The following is an 11644-nucleotide window of genomic DNA, read 5'->3' as shown; positions in this document are numbered from 1 at the left end:
GGTTTTATGTTCATGCCAGCAGGCGTCTTTCCAGTGGAGAAGAATCTTTTCCAAATGGTATTTGGAGTTTTGCAAACCTCATAATTATCAGCTCCTGTCTCCCTCATTATCGCAGAAACTCCAGCGAGGCCTTATTGGTAATGAAGGAACGCGTTCACACACACATCCATCAGGTGCTCGCTGAGCTTGTTGGTTTGGGGTTCTGTCTCTGCAGTCGTGTTTTCCTCACAGCGAGCGGCTCAAAGCTCTGGCAGCGCGCCCCGCTGGGTGACCTTTCAGTGGTTCCTCAGTGCCGGCACAGAAAAGCTGAAGGATCACAGACACTGCTGTATTTTTTATGAATTCGTGTCCCTGTTCAATACGTGGAAAACACGTTGCATTGTTTATATCTTCCCTGTAGATTTAATTGATAATCAGCAGAGAAAACACCTTCTTTGCAGCAGTAGTTGCTGTTGATATGGAACTATTTGTGAACCCTTTTCTTATTGAAAGCTGCTTTTCGTCTCAGCATGAAAGTAGGAAATTGAAGTCCATTGCAGCAGTATCTCGGTCAGGATCCTTCTCGTTAACCACTGCACCCACCACGCTTCCTTCATTGGGAATTCTGCACTCAGCTTATAATCATACACGACACGACATTGGCTTGATGCGATGATTGTCTTTCCATTAATAACACTTGAAGATGAAACATAGAGATCAAGGCCAAACTAAGAAATGAAAGACACTGATCTTGAGTCAGCGTGTCATTTCCTTTTGTCAAGTCCATGTGCCGCGACCGGAATAAAAAGACTGGTATGATTGACATATGACCTAATTATAATTCCTGTAAAGTTGAAGCCGTTTCACTTTGTTGCTTGGAAACAGGCAGCCCTGGAAGCCAAGAATTCCTTCTCAGCTCTAAAAACTGTAAACAGTGGCAGAGATAATAGTGAAGGCTTTAAATTACACCTGTGTGGAAATAGAAGCTGTCATATTGGCAGCTGCACTCCATCTCATGAATATACTGTGAAGGTGGGAGTACGACTCTGCATAAATAAAATAAAAGTGATATCTAAAACACTCAATAAAATGGGAAATACTTTTTTTAAATAAAATGCTTATGAAGTAAAATCTGACCTTAGGTTGTGATGACATGACCTGTATTTTCCTCCGGGTAAGAGGATTTCCTTTTTATTTCCCAATGTTGCCCGATCCCCACGAACAAAATACCCAAAAATTTGACACCCAAATTAGGCCATGAAGTACGGAGCCCCCTAATGGTCACCTCGAGAACTTTTTGAATTACTGTTGCATTGTTTCGCAACAGCTCGCAATAGTTTTTACGTTACCTTGCAATACCTTCACGTTACCTTACATTTATTGCTGTACCTTGCTAAAGTTTACATTACCTCATAATACCCGACAATATGTTTGTGTTACCTTGCAATACACAATTCTTCTAGTCGAGAACTCTGCTGATCGCATCATTTCCAGAATCCCCCCCTCCCCATTAATCACATCTCTCCTTCAGCAGCTTCATTGGCTACCAGTCAAATGCCGCATTGGTTTTTAAGATTCTGCTCCTCACCTTTCAGGTCATCCATAATTCCGCTCCTCAATACCTCTCCGAACTCCTGCACATCGACACACCCTCCCGCACCCTCAGGTCTTCTTCTTCTTCTTCCATCCACCTCACTGTCCCACCTGCCCGCTTGACAACCTTGGGATCTATAGAGCCTTCAGCCGCTTTGCTCCCCGCCTCTGGAACTCCCTCCCCCATCACATCCGTAACATTGACTGTCTCTCTGTTTTCAAATCCCGTGTTAAATCCCATCTTTTTAAACTGGCATGCTCAGTTCTATTGTTTTCCTATTTGGCCATCCTACAGGTTATATTCTCTGTTCATATTATTGATCTTTTTGATACATTGTTCCTTGTTCTGTTTTTATCTCTGACTTGTAAGGTAACCTTGAATGGTGCCTATAAATAAAATGTTTTATTATTATTATTTTCTATTCCTTCTGATCCATGTTATGCAACCTATTTCTTGTCATCCTCTCCCACTTTAATCTTACTTTGAACTGGGCATGAAGTATGCTGATATAATCCAAATAGATTCAGCCATCAACTCAACCAGAGAATATTTTAGCATATGTATTGTCTCTGTGTCTTTACTCGCCCTGTACACACTGATGTGTTCATGCATCTGATTAGTGAGCCCCTTGCCATCTCCTCCGTCATGGAGCACAAAATAAATCCGTCATTATTCTTGTGAGCGCTCCCTGGTGATTTTCCTGTGAGCGTTTCATTTCACAAGAAAAAGGTGAGAAAATCATTTGAAATTAGTCGGAAGATTGTCACAGGAAGTTATGGCCTTTTTAAAAGTTGTCAATTTTCCACAAGGATAAATGTGTGAGAAATCTGCTTCAAAGATTCAAAGCAGGTTCACTCTCGCTGGTGAGACAACACATTGCAAATAGATCCCACTGTCACGACACAAAAGTAAGTGGTGCGAAGAAAAGGTTGCTTAGAAACACGTGTATCAGATTGTACCTTAATGCAGCTCCTCGCCGACTCTCGGCTTCACTGCTGCTCTTGTGTTTGTGCGATTGAGTGTCACAGCATCACTGCTTTACAGCTGTTGCTCTGCTCCTCTTGAGAATTCTAATCTAAGGCGAGTGATGTGGAATAAGTATTTGGATTCTTCATGAAAGTTCCTCCTTTTTTCTGTGCTGAGGATCTGCATGTCACAATATTGTTATTTTTAAAGCTATATCACTCAGGCCTCCAGTAGAGAGGAGCAGGGTTATCCACTTGGATCTGAATTTGCATGCACACAGATATCAGGGTATTCAGTCCCATGAGGGGAGGGTTGCCCGTTTAAAAAGGCCACATCACTCCTCATAAATAACATAAATTGATCTTTGCTTTTCTAGTTTCATCGGTACCAGCAGAGGACACAGAGGGATGAGGATTTCAGAGGATTGTCACGTCTTGGTCATTGCAGTTGACATTCAGTGGGTGGAGTGTAATACCAGCAACAGTGGGAAAGCATCCAGTGATCTTCCTCTGTGGTTCTCCAGAGAATTGAGGTCCAGTTTGAGGGCAGCTCTCCTGAGTCCTGCCTGTCTGTCCCTCTAATAGACTGAATGCCCCTGCTCGCCCTTTCAGAGATTTCTTCACCAGGGCAGCATGAGCCTCCCGATCAGTCAGACAGCCACGACTTACCAGCAGCAATGAAGTTGGCTACCGAGACTCCTGCCTCCTCCTGGCGCTGTGTGCCGGGTCAGTTTCCTCTACAAAGGACCTGAAAGCCCAGGGGAGTCAAAGTTGTTCGTTCTCTGATCCATCAAAGTCACGCTGTGTGTGCAGTGGTGGTGTGTCCACAGGCCTCTCATGAAAAGAGAATTCTTTGTGGCGGCTTTGATTTCATCCGAGGAGAGAGCAAACACGATTCTCATGCAGTTCATTCCTGCAGCTTCAAAATAGTCAGGAAGTCGGAGATGCCCTGCAGGTCGAGTGGAAAGCCGCTTGGAGACATGAACACCAGAAAATTGGGTTTCACATATGAAGAGCACGGCAGGAAATTGCTGTTTTTTTGTGGGCTCACTCTGAACCTTTCCAAAGTTTTAGTTGCTGTAATTGGAGGAAAAGTTCCAGAAAATGTCTGGAGCACCTGACATTTGCCGGCTAAGTAAAATTTCAGGAAAAATAGTTCGGTGCATGTCTGAAAGCAGCTGAAGAGGAAACTTGAGCAGGCCCATACCTGACGGCTGTCAACAACTCACAAAACGCTGTGTCCCTGTTGTCTCTGAGGAAAAAGCTTCCCTCAGCAGCAGCAGAGGATTTTCACCACTGCAGTCAGTTATGTCATCACTCTGGCTCCAGTCTTTTGTGTGCCTCAATGAGCCCTCCAGATGCCCTCTAGGATAACAGCTAGGAGGTTGTCTCTAGGTGTTCCATTAACTCTGGTGAGAGTGTGTGTTAATCTCCAGCTTATTCAAAGCTGAGAAAGAAGCTGTCCTTCATTTCTCACACTGGGGCCTTGCTTTGGTAGTAAATGCAAGGAGGGGGATACAGGATGGAAGGATGGCAGCCCCTTCCTCTAATTTCCTCCAGATCTCAGCTGCAGCCCGGTCAGCCAATGGCTTTCGAGGCAATCGATCAATCAATCCATCCAACAATTGGATGAGTTGCCTCGGAATTTGTTTCAAAAATTCATGTCCCTCTTTGTTTGAATTACAGTAACTTTGGTGAGTCCCCATGACTTCACATTTCAATTTGGCCATTATAATATGAATCTGATCCCAGTGGATTTAATGTAGAGATATTATAATAAAAATACCAGCTTTGGAAATGTCTCCGACACTGGCAAAGATGCTGAGTCCAGCATCAGCGAGTATGCAAAACTGCCCATCCGATACCTCGCCTTTAAAGTATGCTAGTTTGACTTAGAAATCCCAGAAACCACTTCTTCTTTGCTGCAGTTGGGCTGCTCTGTTAGTGGCAGGGCTGTTTTCTGGTAGCGTAGCATTAGCTAGAGATAGTTGAAATGTCAGCTATTTGGCAATATTTAATGCTAGAAAGTTTTTGGCATTAAATAGTACAGTACAGTACAGCATGTACAGTGAGGTTGGCCGACGGTAAAAGGTCCTAATCGATCAATTCAGTGTAATGAATATATGTTATACCGTGTGTTCACAGTTACATGAAGATAGCAGTAAAAGTATAAGTTTGGATCGTTCCACATATTTCTATTCACCGCACAGTCTGTGGGGAAGAGACTCCCCGGTTTGAAAGGACTGACTCGGCAGAACCCTGAGCTGTATTTGATGCATTTGCAGTCCAGTAGACATTGGAGCAGTGCATTGGAAACTTTAAGTGGTTGCCTATTCACTTTGTCGGGACAAGGACCCGCCAGGACAACATTTACTCCCCTTTTAAATTAGTCTCATGTCTCCGGCAGATTTTTTATTGAGCGGCTGTCAAAATGTGACAAGTAATTCTCCTCAAAATGCCCATCGAGATAATTACACCGACGCCTCATCCTGAGTGTTTCCATTAGATCATGTTGCACCGCCCAGTGTTCGATGAGGGTTGAGAAGTGTCTGTTTGCATCATGACATGTTCTCTTTTGTTAAATCCTATTTAAGAACAGGGAACATTTTGAATAACGTTTATTTCAACCAGGTCATATACAGAAACCTAATGAACCACTTGTTTCAATCACAACCCACTTCAATTGTCTCGGTGACAAAGGCAGTGATTCAATCGCACCATTGCTTCCGTCATGGTAATGATCATGACTCTGGTAGAGGAAATGAAGGAAAGAATGGGGAATGATTATCTGAATGTTCATAATATGCACAAACCTGAGAAAATTACAGACCTGCTACATCTCACACTTGCGGTTGAACATTTTGAGAATAATAATGCAAAACACATGGAACATAAATGCCTACTTCCTACCTTTTCCTTCTAAACTGTCCTCCTCCATGTGCTCTCTGCATCATTCTCATTCCACTAACGTCCTAACAATCTGCACAATTACTACTAATGACCTTCACTTTACATGTATCTGTGTACGTGCCCGAGGAATATGGCATACACCACATTTATTCAGAAAGAGCTAATTGGTCCCTCTGTGGCCGCGCACCAGTCGCCACACTACATATGCACAGAGAGGATCGGCTGTAGCCATGGCAACCGGGAGATGCATTGATGCTCCAATTTTATTTGAGCAAACATACATCAATAAGATCATGAAGCTGCCGGATCCATCTGTGTGTGTCTGCGTATCTTTCCTTATAGCTCGCCCACGCTCTCTGTCCGTCCTTCTGATTTTCGTCTCTGGTAGAGACTGCTGTTTACAAAATGTTTGTCCAACAAAAAAGAAACAAAACACCCACACATACACACTGTGGAGATTTGAGGTTAAATCTGGATATTAATGACTTGACGATGCAGGTTGCACCAACTGTGGAGTTGAAGATCACTACAGAGAAAAATCCTCTAAAGAGAGAGAGAGAGAGAGAGAGAGAGAGAGAGAGAGAGAGAGAGAGCTCAGTTACAGCCTGGTGCACTCCAGCTGAACCAGGTCATTAAATTGACCACACTTATTTGTGGTAAGAATATAAATGTGCTTTGTTGTGGCAATGAAAACATGCTGCATATACTCTTCACTCTAGAAATCTAGAAGTTAGGGAACAGTTTGATTCACGTTTGATTCAGATCCTTCGACATTATCACACACAACCAGTATTCATAACCACCCCGCACAACAAAACACTGTCGGCTCGTCTGGTTATTAATTTGTGGGCGCTCTGAGTAATGACAGTATAATAAAAAATCCAGTTACGAGGGATATCATTGAAAACTTGACCAGACACACCATCATTGTGTTTAATGAGGAACACGTCCAGAATAAATTACTGACTGCTTGTGGAATATACTGCATATCATTCTGAAACAGTGAGTGGAGGGTATGATGTCCCAAACATGTGCAGGCTCAATATTTCAACATCTGTCAATCTACCTTTGTGATACTCATTGGCCCCCCACTGAACATGTAAATGTAAACGACATGCAAATTGGGGATTAGGTTGATTGGAGCGCCTTAATTTACTGTAGGTGTTAATGTGAGCATGAATGGTTGTTTGTCTCTGTTTGTCAGGCCTGTGATGGACAGGCCATTTGTGACTTTGAAAGAACAAACGTTATAGATGATGGATGGATGAATGGTGGGATATTGACCGTAGTTTAAAGTGAATCACAGTTTGTCTTTAGATGTCAGCTGGTGACCTTGAAGTAGGTTGAGATTGGTTCCAGTCTCCCCCGTGACCCGTAAAGGATAAAACTGTGTCGATATTGAATGGATGGATGGACTTTTGCTGTCAGAATATATTTAATTAAACGAAAAAATGTAATATTCTGTTAGAGTCAGTCACGGTCAAAATGTTTATAAGAATGTAGACGTAAAGGTTCTTCATTTAAAACTGTAAACTTCTAAAAACCTCTGATGAGAAACTCCAAATCTAAACATCTTATACTCTAAGAATTTAAAGGGAACAATATTATTTTTACTATCATTATTTTAAAGGGGACGTTCCTGCAGCTTTTATAAATCCAATGACTTGGGAGCAATACAAATCTGATCAATAACAACCTGTAAATAAAACTGAAGGTGGTGTGTGAGCTCTTCCTCATTCATGGTGGAGTCCCATGACAACAAGGCACGTGGCGAGTCGTCGTGCAGTTTCACATCAGGAGCTGCTGTAATTTCATTCTGTCGTTTTGTCTCTTTAATGCAGATAATGATTGTGAAGCTGAGCCCCTCAGAGGCGGTTATTAGTTAATTAGGGATAAACATACTCTCGCGTCTCCTGCCCCCAGTGTGCGATTCACTCTTTGTAGGTGTGCCAGATGATACCAGATGCCCCCAGGACTCATTTACGAAATAGAATTTGCAGTAATGTTCGAATCCAATGATCTGTCATATCTAACCGTGAAATTAGAGGATAACATGTCTCGAATCTAATCATGGAGTTTATAATAACTGAGATAACCTCGTGGCCTTTTAACATCTTGGAATCTTAGCCGGAAACATGTTTTGAATCTTAACACTGAAATATCTTTATATTCAAATTGCTCAGCATCTCTCTCTCCAAATGAATTTTCTAATTAGTATTGTCTGATTGCCTGAGTCCCTGGAGAAAGCATGAAACACCATAAAAAGTAGGTAACAGAGAAGTAGCAGTACCTCCTTTCGTTTCCAGCTCGTTGTTGTGGTGGAGGTTCTATAGGGGAAAAATCAATTATATATATTTTCACGAATCAAAACTTGAATTCTTTCCTCATACATAGAATTGAGCAGGGAACCTGATTCTTTTATAAATGAGGGCCCAGTGCCAGACAGACTAATGAAATCATCCTTAATCTCAGCGTCCCCACGAGCATTCAGGCTTAACGCTGTTTCCGTGCAGAAAGAAACAATCTGTCCTCTTCCCAGCGTTATCCTTTTCCATCTCAGCCGCTCTGATTTCTCCTGTGTGGTGTGGCTGTGGCGCATGTGGGTCCCTTGATGATATTCATGAATCCTGCTCAGACATATAAATTGACCATTAACACCTGTGCAAGACACAACTGAACACTATTACTTTTCAGCATTTGTGTCTCCATCTTCTGCAGGTTTGGAAGCTTTCTATTTTCCGTCGATAATTAACAGAAAGGTATTTTTTTAATTTCTTAATAGTCAAATATGCATGTTCACATAAAATAACAACAGATCTTGTAGAATATGCATACTGCAAACTACTAATTAAAGCAACATGATGGAGAAGGAGGAGTAAGAATGACAAGTGAGAATGCAATGGGTTAGAGCTCCCCATGCTGTGGGCTGCACATTTATCCTCCTACAGTAATTTAAATTGTCTATACATGCAGAGATTTAAACACAAATCCTACCTGTATGCACATACCTGCAGTTAAATGGCAATTCCCCATTTTCTGTCACATACGACAACACATGAAAGACAATGGTAGTAGCAGAAATACGCAAACAGACACAGACTATTTTATTGTATTTATCTATTATTATTAGAAATCAGTGGCAAATTATAGAAGGAGGGATAATAACACGAATCAGAGGTGTAGAATGAGTAAACAGATCAATTAAAGATTAATATACAACTGTCATTTCAGAAAACAAGCAAGCATAATATAATTTATGCGCTTCAAAAGTTCGGCAAATTTAAAATGTAAATTGTTCCGTAGAGCATCTGGGAGTTCATAACTTTCACTCGCACACTGTTTATTGTGCTATCCATCAAGAAGTTGGTTCCCCTCAGACTTAAGTACTGCTTGAACTTCCTATTTCATTCTTACAAAACCTCTGATGCTAAACAAATTAAAAGTCAGCCTATAATATAAGCACAAGCCTTGTGGCAATATACTATTCATAGACCTTTTAAATATAATTTTATGTTCAATTTGACAGCATGCAATAGGGCACCAGCCACAAAAATCTAATAGAAAATATTTAAACAAACAAAAAAAAACATGATTAGATATTTTAATGATTAATGATTTCAATTTGACTTCCCTATGACTAACTAAAGTTGTGGCATTAATTATCATGCAGCAGTTTTGCCCCCATCTGACCGTGTCTCTGTCAATGAGCAGTAGTACTGTAGTAGTAGTAGTAGTAGTAGTAGTAGTAGTAGTAGTAGGTGAATGGGCAGATATGCCGATGTAGAGAAGCTAAACAAAAATGATTCTGCTTTCCCCTCTCTGGTCACTAGAGAGCGCTGTTGCATACATAAACAATGGCCATGTCTAAATAGATAAAGGAGGGGGCTCTGCACATGCACACAGAGAATAAGTGTGTTGAGTGAGCATGTGCATACACAACTATGGGGCATAGTTATTTAAATTAATATCATACCCAATGCTTTCAGCGCAGTGTCATTCATTTCAATTGTCGTGTGTCTCTCTTAAATGGAAAAGATGCATCACCGCAGGGTTCGCCTTGACATGGAAATGAAAAGTACAGCTCGGCAGGACTGTCAGCCTCCAGATCCTCCGTCAGACAGCCCTGCTGACATTTCCTATAGGTGTCTGTTTTATTGCCTTGGCATTTGAGAGGGAGAGCTGTACAGATCTCTCCGGCTCGTAGCGAGACGTGGCAAAGATGCAACTGGATCACAATCACTGTTTCCATGACAACATCGATGTTGACACCAGAGGGAAACGAGGGGGTCGGCCATTCGTCGGAGTGCTCATTAATAAGAGGAGAAGAAAACAACGTGTGGGTACCGACTGGAAGTGGCTCAAACGGGGTTACAATTGAACGAGTGATTGTCGCCATGCTCACAATCTGCTGTTTGTTCTAGGCGAGCATTTTCGGGAGAATCGTCTCCTGCTGGGTTGAGCAGACGGTCTTGCAAGTATAAATGCACACAGGCCTGAGTGGGTTCGCCGGGTGTGGAATCGCAGTGGGTCCTGATGCAGATTCCTGCAGGCCTCTGTAAAGACCTCATAAACCCAAAGCAAATAGCCAGCTCTTGATTTTAGCCGAAACTCAAACTGCCTTGTTTGAGCTATAACTCAGAGTTATAGAGGATTAAATACTCCCTGACACATAATACAGGGAGATAACACAAAACCGTTTTCATGCTCAGCAACAGAATTAACTATTATCACCCGAAAGGCAGGTTTGACTTATTGTAATAAACAAATTAGCCACCAAGTGCTGGGGGATGCTTGCGTTGCCGCATCTGATTTAAGTATTACCATCCTGTTGAACTTAATTTGAGTTTTGACAGCTTATGGCAGGTGTTAAATGTCAAGACGCAGCGGAGGAACAGAAATACCTCACCTGCGCTCAAAAGTGATGGAGGGGTTTCATTTGGTCATAAGATTCCAATAGGCTGAAAATAATTGTGTACTTTTTACAATGGTGGAAGAAAAAATGTAATAAAAAGGTTTTTGACTGAGTGAAACGACCCAGTAGTATTTAAGTGTCAGCCACGATAAGAGCTGGTTGATTTCTTTAAATGCTAATTGTTCATATTGTTCCTTTCTTACCTGCTTTATTTTCACACACAGAACCATCCTTCATGGAGGGAAAAGCTGTCTCAAACTTCCTTGTGCCAGCAGAAGCAAAGTAATGCTCCTTTGTAGTTTCACAATAGGAAAAAACACCTGCAGAGACAACACCGATTTGAAACTTAGGACACCATAACACACACATTATATTCTTGAATTCTTAAAAATTGTGGGATGCGCTAAAAATAAATTAATTCATAGCCATGTCAACAGATCTGTCAGCAGTTCTTTAGAAAAGCTGAAGGCTTACAGCTTACATACTCACGAGTGACAAAGGTAACATGCTGACGTTTTGCAATGTTTACAATCTTAATATGCTGTCCTTTAATACCTTGATACAGTAGTAGCCTACAGCTCAGAATGTGAGGCTGCATTTGGTTCGAACCAAATTTTTTCTAGTGTTTAAAACTAAAAGCATTGGCCAAAGCAAATTAAGATTGATTTATCCTCTTAGGAACAATAATATCTTTACCAAATTACATTAACAATATTCAGAAGTTACTGTTACTGACATAATTCAGCCTTGACCAAAGAAGGAGATCAACAGACTATTGCCATTCCTAGCATTTCCTAAAGCAGACATGATTTTTAAATTGAATCTTTAAAAAAAAAACATCCTCGGTATATCTTATGTCACAAAAAAGCGTAAATGTTCAATGCTCTGTGTATTGATTAGGTGATAATCTCTTGGTTTATAAGCAAATTGCGATCGAACGTCAAACCAGAGGGATTTTACATTTGATTACTTAAAGAAACAAGTAGAACCCTACAGAAGCTTCACTTTATATAATTAATTTGTCCAGTGGTAATAGAGAACACGTTATTCCTACATGTTAACACGCACCGAGGTTTAATTCAATCCACCCCAGGCTCTGTCTCTGCATCATCACTCAGCATGACTCCTCTTTCACTTTTCTACATTTTATTAAATAGGGTACAGCTGTTGAGAGTGGTGATTTCTTTAATGGTTCCTCCCTCTGCCATGTTGAGTAGCTTCACACTGTTCCCTCACAGCGAGCCACTGCTCTTCCTGCTTCGGTTGAGTACCCTCCTCTTGTAG

Source organism: Pleuronectes platessa, chromosome 11 (genome assembly GCF_947347685.1).
Source record: "Pleuronectes platessa chromosome 11, fPlePla1.1, whole genome shotgun sequence".
NCBI classification, from domain to species: domain Eukaryota; kingdom Metazoa; phylum Chordata; class Actinopteri; order Pleuronectiformes; family Pleuronectidae; genus Pleuronectes; species Pleuronectes platessa.
The sequence above is the reverse complement of the archived record's forward strand: the minus strand, read 5'-3'. Positions refer to the sequence as shown.